This window comes from Sander vitreus, chromosome 15 (genome assembly GCF_031162955.1).
Source record: "Sander vitreus isolate 19-12246 chromosome 15, sanVit1, whole genome shotgun sequence".
NCBI classification, from domain to species: domain Eukaryota; kingdom Metazoa; phylum Chordata; class Actinopteri; order Perciformes; family Percidae; genus Sander; species Sander vitreus.
Window position 1 is genome coordinate 14,946,944 of NC_135869.1, and position 20,692 is coordinate 14,967,635.

At 39.0% G+C, this 20,692-nt stretch overlaps 1 pseudogene; it reads right to left on the reverse strand.

The window, feature by feature from the left end:
- Positions 1 to 488: 488 nt before the first annotated feature.
- LOC144530028 (uncharacterized) lies at positions 489 to 4,803 on the reverse strand (annotated as a pseudogene).
- Between the last annotated feature and the right edge of the window lie 15,889 nt (positions 4,804 to 20,692).

Below are 20,692 nucleotides of genomic sequence, written 5' to 3' on the forward strand. Positions count from 1 at the left end.
GGAAGATGTTATATATCTTCCTAAATTGCATGTTATTTGTGGTAGGATTTTTATAGAAGATAATAAATTATAGATGATAATAATCTTGAATTATTGTGCCCCACCTGCCCTCTAATGGACATGAGGCTTGCACAACACAACCAACTGGACTGTGAGGTAATTCAATATAAGGCACACATCCTGAGTATATTTAAAAACAAAATCAAGTTGACCGCTGCAATTTGGCTCATCTGGTCAAACAAAGACATTCTAAATAATGTGCCGATGCAATAAGTATCAATGGGTGTAAAACCTTCCTGATGGTACAGCAAATTCCCTCCAGCTTGGCAGATAAAAAAAATTTACAGCAGCTTTTAACTCACATCACACCCTCATCCAAACTGGCCAATCACTTTAGTCATTGTTGAGTATGATGATGCCTATCACTTAAATAAATCTGCAGCTAACTTGCAGGTATTGCTGTTTTTACTACATACTTGCTTACTTACTTAGTCCTCTTGGCCCCCTTCGGAGCATAGGGCGTCCACCATGGATCGCCACCTCACTCTCCTCTGCGCTAAGGTCTTTACTTCTTGCCAGGAGGTCCCTGTCTTGGACAGTTCATCAAGCCTGGACTGCCTCCAGTTGGATTTAGGTCTCCCTAGCTTCCTCATGCCTTGAGAATTATAGTCCAGAGCTTGTCTTGCTATGTTCCTCGGATCCTTCCTAAGCGTATGTAGCCTGCTGTGAGACCCACACAGAACACAATAACTTCGTTGGTGTTCGTTTATTTCTGTAATATTGGCAGTACTTTCAATTTGACAGAAAGGCCAAAACCAAAACATTATTAAAACAAAATGATCCAAAACATATGGCAGTGGGCTTAGAACAATTTCACAGAATACAGACTCTGAAGAAAAACGGGCTTCACAAGGGAGCGCACAACTTCACACACTTGTCACTCTGATGTCTTGCTAACACATGGAAACACTGGCGTCGGCCGCTACACATGAAATTCATTGACATCCATCCAAAGTCAATCTCATCTATTTATTTCACATGATGCACTCAGCATTCTCCACAGTGCTGTAAAGAGAGCGACCAAGAGGCACCGCGCAACTCTTGGCGTGTGATACCGCCACCTAGTGGCTGGAATAACTAACTAAAATGTACCTTCTGCCAGCAAACAAACAAACATATACATTTCTTTCATTTTTAGAACACAAAATACATACTGAAACAAACCACAAATACATGTGATGGGGTTGTTGTTACAACAAATTCACCACCCGGCTACATGTATGACCGATCCATCCCCACTTTCTGGATTTGATTTCAATGTGGATTTGCTCCTGGTTCATGCGTCTCCACAGGTCTACATTTGATATCTTGTTGGGCCACCAAATCCTCAGTATGTATCTGAGACAGTTGTTTATGAACACTTGTAGTTTATTGATAATTGATTTGGTGGTTTTCCAGGTTTCACAGCCATATAGAAGGACAGATTTTACATTTGTATTGAAGATTCAGATTTTGGTGTTTCTAGAGAGCTGGGAAGAGAGCCATACAGGTCGTGTTCTAAAGGCATGTCTTGCTTTGCTGATGCGCAGCTCGACATCTTTATCAGCTCCTCCATCTGTGCTGATGTTGCTTCCCAGGTATACAAACTCAACCACATCTTCCAGGGATTTCTCCTCGATTGTGATAGGTTGGTGTGTTTTGGTGTTGAGCCTCATGACCTTGGTCTTCCCAACGTTTATCCTGAGATCCAGGTCATCAGCAAAATCGAGATCTTCCAGTTGCTCAAAAGGGTTCCACTGTAATCCTGTCCTTTGACCATCCGCTGACATTTTCGTTGTCCAGTCGATGTCGATGAGGAAGAGGAAGGGGGACAGTAGGCAGCCTTGACGTACTCCTGAAGAGGGTGTCCGAGAGCTTACCATTTGAGGTGACTTGACCTGTGAATCCATCATACATGCATTTAATGATGTTGACCAGTTTTATGGGTATTCCATAATGTCGGAGCAGCTTCCACAGAATGTTTCTGTCTAGACTGTCAAGACAGTCGACAAAGTTTATGAATAGTGATGACTGCCATTCGATGCACTGTTCGACAATTATTCTGAGTGTTGCAATGTGATCTATACAGGAGTTGTTTTTCAGGAAACCTGCTTGTTCTCTCCTAAAAATCTTGTTTAGTGGTTCTTGTATTCTGTCTAGGATTATTTGGCAGAGGATTTTGCTGGGGATTGAGAGGAGCATGATGCCTCTCCAGTTTTTACATTCACTGAGGTTACCTTTCTTGGGGACTGTGACAATTTACCACTCCTTCCAATCATTGGGAATCTCCTCTTTTTCCCAGATGTCATTTAGGAGCCATGGAGGATATCAGTGGAGGTGTTGATGTCTGCTTTCAGTATATCAGGTGGGATGTTAGCAGTACTTGGAGTGGAAAAAAATACTCTCTTGCATTGGCAAATCATTATGACATTTGAGATTTCTACAGTGAAAAACAAAACTTGGAGATATTGCTGGTACAACAACAATTTATTAACAACATAATTGTATAAATTTATTTATTGTGTGTGTGTGTGTGTGTGTGTGTGTGTGTGTGTGTGTGTGTGTGTGTGTGTGTGTGTGTGTGTGTGTGTGATTCTCTTGACAGCTTTAGACCCCTCTCTGTCTGGCCAGCAAGTGACAGGATGCTGCTACATGTTTTGCAGGCCAGTTTGTTATCTTTAAAAATGAGCCAGCTGTTTGTGGAGCAAAAATACATAATTTGGTTCCTTGATCAACAGTCAGGCCATCCATGTGTTTCGGTACTCATGTTATTGTTGACGTTGGTGTCATTGACTAAGGTAACATTTAGATTGGTAGCTGCAGATTCCCCATTAACACTAGCTGTTCGGCTCACATCAAGCTCATGAATCGTACCTGATGTTCTGATTGGACTTGGACCTCTGTTGATGTGTCTGGCTTTGGCACACGCGTTCTTTTAGTACCTTTCTGAAGCCAGGCTAACATAACGACTTACAAACTTGACACACTTCTTTTTAGTTTCTAGGTTTTTAGCAGTGAAAAATCTGTTACGGTCAGGCTGCAGGCATCAGACAGCTTTTCCAAACTGAGGTAAGTCACGTAGTGCCCTTTGGGTAGTGTAGTTTATGTAACGTTAGGGTCAATCTCTCTGACACTGACGCTTTATGCCGGCTACATGTGAGAAGTAGCGGTACGCAAGAAAACGTGCAGGTAAAAATGAAGTTAAAAGTACGAGTAAAATGTAGAAGTGCCGGTATTGCGTACCGGTCAGTACCGGCCCACTTCGAGCACTGGATGTTATCCTTCCCTGGTGCCCTGCCTAGCTGCAGTTTTTTGCTGGCTCTCCTTATTTCCTCCTTTGATATCCTACCACAGTTGATGTTTAGGTCTTTTCCCACTTCCTCGATGACTGGGGGAGGTGTCTATTCAGGACCTCTTCAAAGTGTTCCTTCCAGCACTCTAATTGCTGGGACTCTTTGGTGAGAAGGTTTCCCTGCTTGTCCCTGATAGATCGGCTTGTGGTCCGTTTTTTTCCCAGACAGCTGGCGGGTTATTCTGTACAGTTCCTTGGCTTTCCTTTCTCTGGCTGCAGCTTTTGCTTCCTTGGCCAGCTCCTCTATTTGTGCTTTCTTGTCCCTCTTGCAGCTTTTACGGACCACCCTGTTCTTTTCTTGGTAGTCTTGTTGGAGGCGTTTCTTGTTGTTGTTATCTGTCTCTCTGTTAAGCTTTGCTTTGATGTCTCGTCTAGCTTCGATCTCACTCCAAGTTGCATCTGTGACCCAATCTTTTCTTCTGGGGTCTCTGTAGCCCAGGACAGATTTGCAAGTGTTAATGAAAGCATCTTTCCCATTTGTTGTTGTTATCTCCTTCTGCTAGGGCTTGGAACCGGTTGCGGAGGTGGATTCTCCATTCCTGACATATTTTATTATCCTTCAGTTTCCTTGTCTCAAACCTTCTCTGAACCCTGTTGCCAGGTTTCTTCTTCACTGCCAGTTTCATTCTGAGTTCTCCCATTAGAAGATGGTGGTCAGAGTCTATATCAGCGCCCCTCTTGGCTCTGACATCAAGGAGAACTCTCCTCCATTTCCTGTCTATTGTAAGATGGTCAATCTAATTCTCATTGAGATGGTCTGGGGATATCCAGGTAGCTTTATGGGTTTGTTTGTGTGGGAAGAGACTGCCTCCAATCACTAGCTCATTGAGGGCACAAAAGCTGGCAAAGAGGAGCCCATTCTCATTTATCTGCCCCAATCATTCAGTTCCCATTGTTCCTCTCTAGTTGTTGTTATCCTTTCCAATTTTAGCATTCATATCTCCCATTACGAGCTTGATGTCTCTTTTGAGAGTCTTCTGAAAGACAGCCTGTAGTTGTTGGTAAAAGGTCTCTTTTTCTTCATAAACAGCAGTGTTGGTGGGAGAGTAGCATTGGATGAATTTGATATTAGGTCCTTTTGATGTAAACCTGGCTGTGATGATCCATTCTGAAATTGGTTCCCATTCAATGAGGCATTTAGCTGCACCTTTTGAAAGGAGTATTCCTACTCCATGTGTGTGTGGGTCTTATTCTTTGGGGTTGCCTGAATAGAGAAAGGTCTCTCCAGTGGCAGTTGTTACTTCACCAAAGGTATTCCATCGGCTTGTTACTTCTCCAAAGGTATTCCATCGGCTCTCACATACACCAACAATGCTTTGGTTGTAGCGCTCCATTTCTTTGGTCAGTTGTGCCAATTTTCCATTTTGGTATAGTGTTCTGACAGTCCAGCATCCAATTCTCGGTTCATACATCCCACTTGTGGGTCGTCAGTTAGTTTTCGGTCAGTCAGAGGTAGAGTTTCCATAGTTTCGGTTTCTGTAACCAGTTTATTTTTCCGGGGATGGGTAGTTAGCCCATCGCCTAACTGCCAACCTGGAGGGCCATTGGGATTGCTCTTTGTCTGGTCTCTACCCTTCGACCTGATCGGCTTGCGTGACCCTGCCAGGAGTACAAGACTCCTGCCGACATAGCTCTAGGGGTCATGGAGACGTGCACAAACCGTCCCACCACAATAAGGTGGCGATCCCGTCGGAGCAGGTTTTTACTGAAGTACAAAACCAGAAAGAGGGCAAATTACTGCTTTCAGATATTAATCAAGTAGCTTCTACTGAACTAAACCAGTCAGAAGATAGAATCTGCTTCACTGTGAAGTGATAAAAATACTCCTGAACCTCGTTTTGCAGAAAGGAGAGACGATCAATAACAATCAAGACTCTGATTAGACAAAAGGGCCTATCTTGTTTGGATTGCCTTACATCAGATCTTTGCGAGTAGTCAGGCCTGTGAGTTACCAATGTTTGGACAAATAAAATCAGACATGTTGACTCTCAGTTAGTGGAATGAAGTCTCTTTGCTATTGCTGAACAAAGGTTTTCTCATCTAAACCTACTCGCTCACATGGGAAATGGTATTTTTTATTATTTAGTGAGCCTTTTTTTGGTCATATACCAAGATAGAGAGTGTGGGTAAAACGGTGGGTATCTCACATGTTCACCTGTCCTCTATACAGCAGCACGGTGTGAGGATCATCCATGGCTGCTGAGCGAGGAATATTCTCCAGATCCAGAGTGACTTTAAAGATGGCAGATCAGCCGAGAGCTGCAGATGAGAGATGAAAGAAGGAGGGAGAGATGGAGAGGGAGGACTGGAGGAGAGACAGAAAGAGATAGAGTAAGGTGAGAAGTTAATATCCCCCACACGACATATCCTGAATATCATTCAAGTGAAATAATAGCAAGCCCATCAATTCAAATATGCACAATTACTGCAAGTGTTGAACTGCTTGATATTTTAAACATGTCACAGGGATTTTCAGCTTGAACCTGAGACTGTGGTTGAAGTCAGAGAATAACCAACTGCTGTCTTGTGAAAGGATCAGCCTGATAATCTTTGTAATATTAAAAACGCATTTGTTATTCTGTGTAGTGGAGCAGGAAGATGTGGCCTAAAACAGGTTGGGTAAGTGAATCCCATTTCAAATAGAAAAGCTCATTGCAGGGGTTCCCCAATGTATGAAAACTGTTTTGAAAACTGCTCAGTAAATGTCAGTGTATTTACTATCCTGTCCCCATTAGCATTCTTTTGCACTCCTTAAGCTGTGGGTCAAATACCTGATGGTAAATTCTACAGCACATTGTGTTCTTTACAGATTTAAATAAATAAATTGCTGCAATTAAAGTTCAGTCCCCAAAGCTGTAAACCATATTTCATGCTACATTCATTTATTTTGCTCTTATTTTGTGTATATATATCTTGAACTAACTTATTTCCACTTTTGCATAGGCTACATCAAGATCCCGAAAGATACCGTGAATGGTTTTCCTTGATGACAACCGATTGTGTTCAATTCCCCCTTTTCTTCTTTATTAAAAGACCAGAGTACAGGTCCAACCTGACAGCAGACCAATCTCTGAAGCCTCCATATAACACCCTCCCCTGCCCCTAAATTAAGATTAATTACACAACAGGCCAACATGCTGCAATGGGAAATTATATGCTCCCAGGAACAGGGCTCTGTAGATGCTCTGTCTCAGTTAGTGGAACAGCTTTTAGATTGCGCTCACATATCCTTATGCTGAGCACAGCAGGCGTGGGATTGACTGTCTCACTGTATTCTGTGGGCTTGATAATACCTGGCAGAGGGGTCTCAGGATGTAAGGACACTGATTAAAGCCACTTTTATTGCATGTCAGATGGGGTTGAATTCTTCTTATCCTTTTAATCAGTCGTTAAGCACAGTGAGACAATACACCACACCCCTCTGTGTGATGTGATGCATATCTGGAAGTCTAATAGGCCCCATGCAATACTGTATTTTCTACTTACTTTTGACAAGTGGCAGCACTGAAACACGCGCACTAAAATAGGAATACAAGTATAATATGTCTGTGTTTTATGTGCCCTCACAGCTGCAATATATATATATCACCAACAACAACTGGCTGCAGACTTTTCTTTGTCTTTGTAGCCATTGCAGTATCGGCATCAAAGGCCCTCGCTGTATTAAAGGAAAAGCTTTGAGCCAGCATGGACCAGCTCAGCCACACGATGCCCCGCTGTGAGGAAAAATTCATGCTGGGAGAGCCGAGGGAGAGCAGGGGAAGGAGTAGCACTTGTTATGTTATGTGTATTCGGTATATTATGTAATGTATGGACCTCATTGTTCAACATGAAGCTCTGTGTTGTGCTCTGCAATCTGTGAAGCATTATGTCCTACTGTGTTCAAGGATGGATGGGCAGCTGGTGGCTGCAACATGCCTTTAAACTATTTCACACATGCCAGAATCTGACACAATTTGAATACATTCAGTAATAAAATAAGGCTCTGCACACTTGTGAACAATGCAACCATTTATAAATGAGTATGCTGTGTCCAGAACTTTAACAGTGCAAATGTTTGACAAATTAGAATCCAAAACATCATAATGGGACCTAATAAATTATACCTATGTTCTGTTGTGCACATGGGAAATGCAGTTCTTCTTTCCGAGATGTGATCCAAGATCTTGGGACCTAAATACTGAATTGCACTGCATTTCCCATGTGTGTCCCACGCGCACAACATAAAACAGGTGTGCTCAATTTGGTCGCATAAAAAGATGTTGGATTCCCTTTGTCAAAAATCTGCCCTGATGAAGGTCTAGAGACCCGAAGTTTGGTTTCATTCTTTTAATGCTTGTGTTCATGTCTAGTTAGGTTATTATTAGTTTGCACCTTAATATGGCCAGATAACTTAAAAAATAGGAAGAATTTAGCTTGAGTTACTTGATGGAATATAACACTATTTTTATCAGAAGTGGTAGCACTGCAACCAACTACTTGACTATAGTATAAGGTGGTGAATTGTTTGAGATATCTTCCTCAGAAATCACATCAGAATCAGATTATATATATTAAAAATACATCAGATTAACGTTACATTAAAATGATTTAGGTAATGTTGTTTTTATTAATAATGTTGGTTTTTGACCCACCTGACTTTTGTGATTTTTGTTCTTCGAAGAAGCAACTATTGCTAAGTTTGAACAAATTTCTACTCTACCAATATCTTACGAGAGATTCATAATAGACGCTGACAATCAGATATGAACAATAACCTGCTGATTCACAGTAGTTTTCTTCCAGATATCTCAACATTGTGCTTCTAGCTTTCACTTCTTTGGATATGTATACCTTTTTGTGATATTTGTTTGCAGAACTGTTAGATCAAGCCCAAAGTGAGAACTGCTTTAGGTGTGCAGGATTATAACAGTACTTTATGATAGACATGATAAGGATATCAGTATTACAGAGGATTAGTTAACTAACACAGCCACAACAAGTTTAAGATTAGAGCTCATGAAGTATAGTGTCGAATAAAGAAAGAAAGCTTAAACCACCTCTTTCTGCAGAAAGAGCTTACTTTGCAAGAAACATCTCAGAACAAGGCTATAGTTTGGGTTGAATTGCACACAGGAGACAAAAAAAGCCAATGGAGTGCCATGTCGCTCCAAATGCTCTAACAAGCACAGTACGACCAAGAACAATTTACAACCATCGTTTAATTTTAGAGCATATACGTTCACAATTTCTCACCTCCTAAGGAAGAAGAACAAAAACATTTACATCCTTCATCAATATTTCCAGGACTCCAGGAGGTGCTGTCAGTGTCACAAATCTCACCAATACTGATGGTGCACACTAATCAACAACATAACCCCATCCTGGCTCACTGCTCAGACGTTATAATGGCGAACGTTGAGTAGAATTAAGAATAATGGCCCCATGTCAGCACCAGATATAAATATCAATCATCTGATGATGAACAACGCGGTTGAGGGAAACTGAAAGGGTTTTTGCTTCTGCGCAGGACCTGATAACTCTCTCAAAACATATCTCGTCCTTCACCAGAATGTCAGAGTAAACCTGTTTCACAGACAAAAGAATGCAATGATTAAATTTCTGCCTTCAACCACAGAAACTCAACACACAGGAGGATGACATGAACTAAGGTCATTGCAAAGGATGGCTCCTCGGATCTGTTTGCTTGTTGTTGTTTTTCCTCCGAGCTCCCTGTGAAGAAATATGAAGTGTGAAACATGGAAGGGGAAGGAATGCCGGAGAAGGATCAGTCAATGTGGTGGGCTGTAATCTATCGCAATGACATTCCCAAGGATCAAAAGCAATGAGCTGCTGACTGTTTAATAAACTGCAGGCTTACACTGCAGTATGTTTTTAACTATGATTCATTACTGTCACTGGATCTTCTATGAAAATAAAGGAGGCGCCTGAGGAGGCTACTGGATTCCAGCCACATTAAATTGCTGTAAATTGCCTCTGCAATATATGTAAAGACTTTTAGTGGGATTCATTTTTTGTATGTTTTCTTTCCTCTTCCCTTTATTTTACCACCAATTAAAAATGCATGAAAATAAGACTTTTAATATCCTCATAAGTTGCCACAGGGTTTTCAAGTTGACATACTGAAGGCACAGTTTGATATTTTATTTATTAATGTGTTTCCTTACATCATAATTATGGAGGTAGACTTAAACAGCTTGCCTCAAAGTCACGGCTGACAATTCTTACTTTGTGAGAAGCTGACTGCAGTGGATGTTCTCCAGCTCTTGATAGCTAGTACCAAGCTCCAGAGAGAAGATAAAAGCTGTCATATTGTGGTCAGCATTCTGTAGAATGAGAGTCACTGCATTACTTATCACCAGGGATGACATTTTTAATTTAAATTTAAATTTTAAAAAGGCAGATCTCAATATGAAATTCTGTTGCATGTCATCCATTGAGTATCTGAAAATGTTTGTTTTAAACATAACTATGTATCATTTAATTATGCATTTTCCTCTTAGGATCTACAGTATGTGTCACGATTGTCTAGCTATTACAAAGGTGAAATTACAGCTGTTGTTTTGAATTTTTAACGCCAGAATTAAAAAGCAAAGGCAGTGCTTATCACTGAAGAAAGGCTGTTCGGAAGGCCAGCCAGAGACTGTTAGGAATTGGAGAACAGAGCTTTACACACACACACACACACACACACACACACACACACACACACACACACACACACACACACACACACACACACACATTTAGCCTATAGCAGCAGGGCTCTGGTTTAGGGTGTTGCTCTGGTTAAAGCCAACGCTTGGCTGACTCATTACAGTGCTGCTAGTCACTTTCTGTGGGCACTGGAAACTGGTGAGCAAAATGTACTGTGTACTAAAGTGCTTATATTCTTATATATATTATATATATTGGACAATCTATAATTCATTCTGCTGGGTTCATTGTTATCCTCATTGCTGAAAGTCTGGGGAATGTGATAGGGCCTCTTCTTACTGTTATTTAGTGGATCAGAGAGGATGGCTTTTTTTTAACTTGTCATGAACATGACACAAAGCTATTAGGTGACTAGGAAATTTGACTCATTGAGATATGGCTGAAATACAATATGTAGTTCACTTCTCATTTTTAAAAGCTATCTTTCAACAGGGAAATGGTATAAAGAGGTAAAAAAAGAGATGAGGCAGCCAGTGCTTCAAATGTTTGAGTCCGTCAGAGTTTTCCCCGCTGTGTATTGATGGTTGTTTATAATTGAGAGGTTTGCATGGAAGCCTCATAACAGCATAAATAAACACATTTTGGTACATGGGAGGGCTCTTTGTTTCTGTATGTGTTCACATTAAACCAAGAAACAGAATTCACCAGTGATTGTTATGTAAATTACAGCCGTTTTAAATATATCTTTCTGTCAGCCAGTATAAACAAAAAGTAATGATAAATCCCCTTCAAACTCTAAGGTACCAATTCACTTCCCTCCAGCACATTATGTTTATGATTTAAATGTGTGAGTGGAAACACAGCATTTACATCAGGGTAATTAAGAAACGCAGATGATTTTGTGTTTTAGTGCTACATTACTATTGAAGGAACTCGCTTTTTTTCTGATCCTGAATAACATTTGTGCCCTTGACAAGTAGCCTATCATCAAATTTTCAAAGCAATTTACATAATACTGTAACTGCAGGTAATAATATTAAAAAACACTAATGTGGATCTTGGTGCCTCCACAGGCTCAACTGTCATCCACTTGGATTCTCTGTATTATAGGGGGGTGAAAAGAAAATAATTAAAACCACATGATGAAGTGATACTTTGAGAGATTTGACAGGTAATAAAGAATCTCAGACCAGTCTTAACAAAAACATTAGGCCATTTTCCCTAAGTCCAGGGACATATTAGTGCAGTTGGAGAATATTCATTCATAAATAAATGATGGTGAAACAGCTTATGGCTGCATCTGGCTTTATATCCGTATTAGCTGCTGTGCTCATGAAACCATGAATCATGATAAAGAGGATTCATGAGCACTGAGGCCTCTTTAAAATATGGTTCCTTCAAGCCTTTTGTTCCTGTAGAAAAGCATACCATAAAGGGTCATGCGATGTTTCCTTTTCTATTGCCTGTTAATCCGATAATATATATATTTTTTTTACATTCACAACATCCTAGGTCAGGGTAAGAAATTGCAAACAGAATATTCTCATGTTGGAAAAGTTTCATCTACTCTCTGTTTGTAAACTATTTCACACTTGACAGGCCAGTTTACGTACTTCTGTGTTACCTTGACAGTTTTTGGCTCTACTGTCGTCTTCATAATACAAGGTGATCAAATGACTTTAATGGCTGGAAATTGCAAGATGGTGACTTCTGGTGCAGTCTAGCAGAGCTGGTAGGACCATTATTCTCGTTTACGGTCCACTGGGTCCATTTCCAGATTCATGTTGGCTCTTTAATACAGCAGAACTTGTTGCTTTCAGATGTGACAGCTCTGAAAGCAACAAGTCCATGAAGTGGTTTTACTCTTTTGCAACATTCAAAAATGGCCAACTTGAGGTTTTCTTGACTGTTTAAAAGCTGTTTTCTCACATGAACTCGGGACAATGGCAGACAAATCAGGTCTGGACATTGTCCAAAGTTGCCCTTTCTTACATGTAGCACACATCTGTAGATTGTTCGCCCCTTTCAGACTTGCAACCTGAACTTGACATTACCCAGAGTAGCTGCATGTGAGAAGGCAAATGTCCAAATCTGTTGGATCAGCCATTAAACAGACTTTACCCTGACGGCTCCCTAGTAGAAAGTCTGTGTAATGTCCAATTATGCCCATGTGTAAATAGAGCAGGTCATTGTCCAGGAGAATTCACAGCGAGCGAGTGGGTGTGTTTCTGTCCGGCGCAAAACCAGAAGAAAACAAACATCCAAGAATGAAAAAGAAATCTAAACCAAACAGAGTATATTCAGCAAGTGAGAACCAACTGATACGGACAATCTCCTGTTGTGTGCTACATCTGTGAAAGGACATGGACATGGCGGGCAGGACGTGACACAGATTACACTGCCGGTCACCTGGCCGGTTCGTAATTTGGTCATAAACATCCGAGTCTCTTGCCATTCCTTTAATTTGTCTGATGATTTCCACGTCGGCCCTTACCGACAGAAGTAATGGAATCTCGTCGTCTCTCCAGACATTTCCATTGCCGTCTTCATGTAGTTGACCCTTCTTCTTCTCCCTCGGATGTTTGTTTTCTTCGCCGCATGATAAGAATGTCATCAACACGCCCACTCGCTCGCTGTTGAATTGTCGCTGACAGTGACCTGTTCTATTTAAACATGGGCTCAATCGGACATTACACAGACTTTGTACTAGGGAGCTGGTAGGGTAAAGTCTGTATAATGTCTGTTCTGACTGTTCTCACATACAGCACCGCCGGGTAAAGTCATGATAAATTTAGGTTTGCAGTGAATGTGTGGAAGGGGCTTATATTTTAAGCCCCAGAAGATGTCCTTATACACTTGTATTTTAGTATCTTTTACATGTCCCAAAAGTCCTAAAAACATGTCTGGTGTATGTGTTGTTGCAAGATATCTCACAAACAATGTTCCTTAGTATTATTCAGTTTGCTTTATTCCACCTGGATGATCCATTCAGTATCAATGCTGCTTTTCAAGGAGTCCAGCTGCATCTGTCAAGGTTAACAAGTAAGTACCCTGGTCTGAAGAAATGATTAACAAATATAATCTTTATGTTCTATTAGTATTCCATAAATGTATGCATATTGTACATATATGCAAAGGAAGAACTCCGGTATTGACCTTGCCACTGACAGGTTCAGGCATGTTTTATCCCACTTTGATGGAAATGCAGCCGAACATAGAATCACGTCACTGCATTAACTGAAAGCACAGTGAAGGTACCGTCAGTAGAAATCTGCTGAGCAAAGGGTCATTACAACCTGTCTGATTCTGATTTAACAACCGTAACAACAGATAATGGGATATTTAATCCACACCGCATGCTATTCATGTAAAACGCTTTGGATTTACAGCCATGCCAACACACTGATCCACACTTTTGAGCTTAAAAAAATAGACAAAACACTTGGACCACAATACTTAGTTTGTATTCTGCTGTGACTATGAAGCATTTAAGATATTGTCATATAATGACAGTTGAATATTTAGACATTCATATTTTGATATATGTCAATGATTAAATATGATTACAAAATATATATAAATATGTTATGAGAACATATTGTTTCTGGTACCAATATTTCTTTTAACAGATGCACCTCACCCCTCTTAGTTCGGCCATGAGCATGAAAAACTGAAATGACTATGAAAAAATGTGTAGATACACACACACACACACACACACACACACACACACACACACACACACACTCTAAAGGGGAGCATGAACATGAAAAAAAAATTATAAGCCTGTTTTCATAAAAGAAAAAAAAAATCAGTGCCACACCGTAACAGCATTGTGATTGGTTGTCCATGTGTGCACATCTATATTAAAATCAACTCACCGTTTGGATGGCTCTGATCAAAATCAGGAAGAGTGACGATTTCTCTCACTGCTAATCTTGGTGTATTTGCTTTGTCTGAAACACTAGTTAAAGAAGAAAGGAAATGACAGCAGGGAATAATGAAAATTCAATAAAGAAAACAAGAAACAAAAAAAGAAGAAAATAACTTGTAATAGTCCTGAACCATTGATGGGTCCACAGGTGCTTAGATCAAAGTCTGCAGGTACTGAGTACCATTCAACAGTCCTGATGACAGGGGGGACATGGCCTTCAGCCAAAAGACCACACACACACACACACACACACACACACACACTTCACATCTGCAGCCGCCCCACCTCCACCCCGCTCCGCTGGTGCCTTGGATCACTGCTGATGTTGTCCAACAATGTTCTGCCTGGGAAAGATCTCAACTATCAATCTCCAAACTGTCAGCCACACTGACCCACCGGACCCTGGACGAATCCTGCAATATAAATCAAACAGCCCTTTTCTCTCTGTAGTGAAAGTCTGTTCTGTCTTGTCCTGCTTTGAACATTATCCTGTGAAGGTTGATTGAGTGGTCTAGGGGAAAAAAGGGATAACAAACAAGCAATGTGAAAGTGAATGTGAAATGAAGCTCAGCAGCAAATTGAAGACAACTAACTGTCTGCTACAAGGAGGAACATTGCACATGAATGTTGATAGTGTGGCAGCAGATTTTAAAACAGATTTCCCACTTTACAATGAACGTCAAAAGCAACTTAAACTAAATGAGCTTAATCATCAACAATTGCCCTGCTATAGGTTGACAAAGTTTACTTTTTTTTTTCAAATCTGTACAGTTGGCTGCACTTGAACACAACCCATATTCCACTTTATGGATTAAAGTGACTTACAGTGAAGAGGTTCACAGCTGCCATTATTCTTATTTTATGTGAGACCTATAGCTGTGAGGCCTAGACACTCCATAATCTGTTGTTACAGACATGTTCATGTTGGTGACCTTTAGCTGTGCCAGCACATGCATATTATGCTTAGGGTCTTGCACTTTTCTCTGCTAGTACCTCTCTGTCTCTGTCTTCCCCTGGTTCTTCCCTTGAATTCCAACCGCTTTTTCCTGCCTTCTAAAATCAATTAATATTGATTTTGCTGCACTCTCTGGGGTGGAGTCAAAAGAGGGGACAAAGGAGATAAAAACCACCGGCGAATTGCTGAAGTAACTCCACCGTTATTATCATGAGAGAGAAGTCAGATGCTGGTTCAACTCCATTTAAAAGCAATGGAGAATGAGAGTAAATGGCATCTTCTGCTTACTAGGAAATTTCAAATGATTCATGAAGTGGATCTCAGCCAGGAGCTGACTGGCTGTCCAGTTTTATGGCATAAACCAACATTGTGATACAGACAGAGCGACAACAACATTAACTCCTGTATTAGACTGAACTGTAAAAGCCAGACAGCTGTCTCTATGTGGAATGAATAAGAAGTTATTCTGGCCTCTAAAAGGTATTTTAGTGGAATGTATCCTATAGACTTTAATGACTAGCTGAATAACCAATTAGTTGATCAGAAGAAACGTAATAATGATTTTCTGATGACTAATTATAAGTGGTGGAAAGTAACAGTTAAGTAGTTACTCAAGCACTGTACTTCAGCACAGTTTTGAGGTACTTGACTTTTACTATTCCAATTTTAGTCTTCAGTGGGAAAATGCTAACATTTATCTGACAGATGTAGTTAGTTACCGTTCAAAAATAAAGATCCACTCATATATGTATGATAATATAAATCTCTGATATTAATGAACTCTGCAGTACTTTTACTTTTTATACATGCTTTGATACTTGCTTATTTCTTAAGTAAATGATGTGAGGGCTTCTTCCACCACTGCTGATAAACACTTAAGTCATAGTTCGCAAAAATGTGCTGGGTGCAGCTTCAAAATAGGTAATTGAAAGACATTCAGCGCTGGCATTGATCACTTGTCTTTTTTGACATCTTAAAGCATAACTGTGATGTGTGCCTCATCACTTTTTATTTCCTGCCTGGTTAAAATAAATGTATCCATCTAATATGATTTCTTATAAAAAATATTACTCAACATTCAGTTTTCAACTTCACAAGTTGTCGTTGCAGCCATAGGTGCAGAAGTATAATGACTGTTTAAGTAAAAACTGAGCTCAGGCCTGCACATCCCAGCTCCTGCACCCCTCTAAATTATGCAGCCAGTAAAGGCTTCAAATTATAATCTTTCCCAGAAATTTAGAGGTGCTCATGTATCGCACAGCCTTGGAGGTCTCAGATAATACACAGTTTCTGCAGCAGTTAGACAATGAGCAGTAGATTTGTCTGCTCATACATGGGATAATAGGAGGATCTTTGTACATTAAAAATAAAAACACCTTCAAAAGATGTCTCATGCTGCTAAGGTACAACGTGTGACTGTGACAGCTTCGAGAATACAAACTCTTTTAAGGAGACAGACTGTGGACAGTCTCGCAGATCTGAGTACTGAGCCCACTGTTGAGTGGTTACACTCATTAATGGCTCAATGTGAGATAACAGACTTTTCTGACATTAATCAATCTGAAGCTGGGGAATAGTAACACACAAAGCTTTGTTTAACTTCAATGTTAATTTAACTTTTTTTTTTAATGCTCTATCAGTGAGTCTCTATAAACCAATGAAATCCAAGAGCTACATGTTGTGTGGAGTCATGCTGAGGGACAATTTGTTAGAGAAAAGCTCCCTCTAGTGTAGGAATGAAAACACTCACACAAACAAACCTTAATAACAAGACACCGCTAGAACTTTAACATTTTTAATAAGATTTTTCATTTTGTACTTGCATGGGTAAACCAACAAAGTATATACACATTTGTCCTTTTGGAGAAATAAAAAAAAAATTATTGAAAGTGCATATATGATAACAAAAAAGAAATAAATTAACATAGAAGACACAGTCTAATGAACTATTGGATGTCAAAACATTTAACTCTTAAAAGAAATAAAATAAGGAAAAGTGAAGAGGCAAATGCTGGAACAGAGGCCCTCAAAACAGAATAAAGAGCATCATGAACTTGGTAAAACAAGGAATACAGTTAAAAAAAACAGTAAGTGGAAAAAATCTCCATAAATGCAATGCACTGTATTTTACAAAATGCTTTATGAATGATACATTAGACATCATAAGTAAAAGTCAAAAAGCAAGGGGAAACGTGCTATGCATTTAGCACTATAGTGTTCTTTGTTAGCTTAAAAACATTAAAATGAGATTCATGACATTCATTCATTACACAGCTCCTTGGCTTCGTCCAAAAAAAAAATACAAACTACCCATTACAATTTGTTTTGCTTAAGGCTTCTGAAAAGTTTCAGTATTATGTTTGTAGTGTTTACATCTGAAAAAAAGCCTCATATATCTGCTCAAAAATAAAATCCCAAAACTATTTTAACCCAAACTCACAAAATAAGTTACTTATTTTGAGTCCTTTATTATTAAGGACAACACACGGCTGTATTGCTGTAGTACTACAGTATTTGCAGAATCTGAAGTCTGTGGCTCAAATGTAGTATTTGGGTATTTCACTTTCAGTGGTTGTTGCAACTTTGATTCAGTGGTAAAATGCTCAACAATGCAGATAATGTCATTGATCAATGGTTTCACCTTAAAAAAAAGGAAACATTTTCAAAACAAAACAGCTGTGTCACAACAATAACTCAATGCAGGAGTCTCTAATTTTAATCAACTTTTGCTATATGCATTTTAACAACTAGAGTGCTTTATGTTACATATCCGCCAGTTATCAGGAACAAAATAGTGGTGCTGCTTTAAAGCATGTTTGGAAGTTGTCATTTGTTTGCTATTAAACTTCCTGCTCCTGTTTCGAATACAAAAATAATAGAATCATGATCATGATCATCACATCCATGATTGAAATGATTGACGTTGCATAAATACTACAAAAAGTATTAACTGAACTTACATTTTAATGTCTTTGTTCATACTGTAATATAAAACTACAAATTTACTATCTTTCTTTTTGCATTCAGCTATAGCTATATATATTTATTTGAGTTGCCTTTATATTAGAGACTGGCCACATCTTTGATGCAGCTGAGAACATTTCAACAGGGGTTCACAAACTGTTATCACTGAATCAATGGAAGACTTTTTCACAATACATACATACATGAGGCTACTTAGTAATCACAGATATTATCGCATCCATAGTGTTGTCTCTGCTGGTGTACAACAGTTAATATTAAACATCTTGTGAAAAGAAAAAAAAAGGTTGTAACCTACCAGTTTGGTAAGAGCACCCAGAGAGCACAGATCAGCAGAATTACAAAATAAAATACTGAGAAAATATTTAAAATATATAATCATTAAATGGTAGAATGCTAAAAAATAAATCAGGTACTTTTAAGTTGAATCCTTATAACTGTGCAGATGAAATAGTCTGTAATTTACCATTTCTAAATATTGGAATGGTGTGCAAATAAAGCAATGGGATATACCAGCCATGCTCTGCTCTCTATTTTACACAGCTGCAGACTCTTGCATAGTTAATGAAATACATGCATTAGCGTTTTCATGCAATACTGCATTCCTTAATTATTCTCAATTCTGTACATTGACAACAAATAAAAAAAACATAGACAATAACTGCAGTGAAGAAAAATCAATTTTGTAAAGATAATTCATTTTCTCGTACATTTTACATTGATTTTTGAAATCTTTTTTTAACAGGTATGTATTTGGATTAATTGGAGAGATATATGTACTTCTCGTATAGAGTACAGTACTTGTCTGGTCTTTAATTGAACTTGGAGCTCTTAAAAGGTCAGCCATGTTGCCTTTTTTGGTCATTTAAATCTCAGTTTCCTTATGTGAATGAGATGATTATTGGATTATTGCTCTACCACCAGGGCATAATAAAACAAATGCTTTGTTGGGGTTTTTTATGACTGGAAGTGACTTTTAAAAAGGTTTTATGTTTGTCAGCAGGTTCCTGTAACATAATACAGGACCAAGGTGATACGGTTGACATTCAAATCATACATTACGATTTTTTATAACAGCTCTGCAACATACTACCGAATTTAGACTGTACAACACAACCAAGTTGCTACTGAATGAATTTACTGCATGAACCATCATATCTCATCTAATCGTACATGTTGTAAACACAAAGGTAGGCAATGTGGTGGCTATTAATACAATCTTTATGGATGAAGAATGGTTGGAAAACAAGGGAACAGGCTGCAGAGTTAAGTTCAGCTTTAAGTTCTGTACAGAAACATTACTCTTCTATAGCGTCATAAAAAGTTTGGTTGGACCCCTATTTAAATATTATGAGCAATATACAGTATCCCAGACATTGTCTACTGATTCTTGTTTACAATGTCCAAAAAAACTCAAATAAAAAGGTGAAAAGTCCTATAATGCACTGGGTTTTGGCTACATGAATGGCTTCTTAATCCAATAAACTACTTATTTAGCGATTGGAGAAATAGACAAACAAGTATGTGTTATGGCATGATCCAGTTCTAAAACGCACACTAGCCATTACAACTTAATTACAGACTTTAAAACAGGCAAACAAGATGGTGAAAGCCAAAATGAAAATTGTCCTGCTTTGATCCAAAGTGCCATGCACAGGTTCCTGATAGATTCTTACGTTAATTAGAAAAGAGCAGCTACAGGAATACCACCACATGTAAACAGCAGTATGTTATTTCTATAGTCCATGACAGTTTGAACACAGTATATTTTTTTATAATGGTAGGACATTAAAAGGGTCCCACAAGGACAGTCATGTTCAGTCATGCCGTGGGTTTTTGTCGTTTCTGTGGACAACGAATCGCTGGTAAATAAAAAAAATAAAACATTGCTGGGTAGAATTAGTGTCACTGTAAATATCACTTCTACCTGCCAATAGTGCCCTGGTGAACAGCTTGTTGTGAATCTTTGATTTTGAAACATACAAATAATAATGTCTGGTTAAAAAAACTATAGCATTCAACTTGCTTTCCAACTTCTTACATCATGAGATGTGAAAAATGAGTTTGGACTGGTTACTCCAAAAACAAAGCCTCTCTGACCCAAAACAACTTCACAAATTCTAAGCCAGGCCCATTAAGGCTGCTCATTTGCTCAAACCATGCACAGGCCATTTAAATAACATACATGCATGTTTAAATTGAGTGGTATTTCTTATGAAACCATCTGAGAACCAATGTAAACCTGGTAGATGCTACAGAGAAACAGTTAAGTGAAATACTATAGATCTATAAGTCAGATTATGTTTAAAGTATAAACTTACTAACGGTTGGAGTTTAATGGCATAAACATATTCAATCATTAAAATGCTAATGCTGGTATCTAATGTATGAGTATTGCAACAGCATGTGGGGTAATTCAATGATAACTCTGATTGTTCAAAAAACGTGGCCGGCAAACATCACGACAGCTGCAGTATCAATATCCTGCCTCTGCCTCATTGTACTGCAAAAGAAATATACCAGGCAGTGTCTGATAGTTGAGAAAATCCGGCCTACACATCCATATTTGAACAACTGCTTTGAGACGGTATAGGCCTAAATGGAGTTCTATTATTTATTAAATGGCTCATTATCAATATTCTGTTTCAGGCTGATGAAGAAAGAAAAATTACATTGTCTTCTGCAATGAGGTACCGCAGTCATGATAACCGCTGCAAACAGGTTTCTGGCTCACTGAAGTGTGTGGTCACAGTTCTGAACATCAGCAATTGAA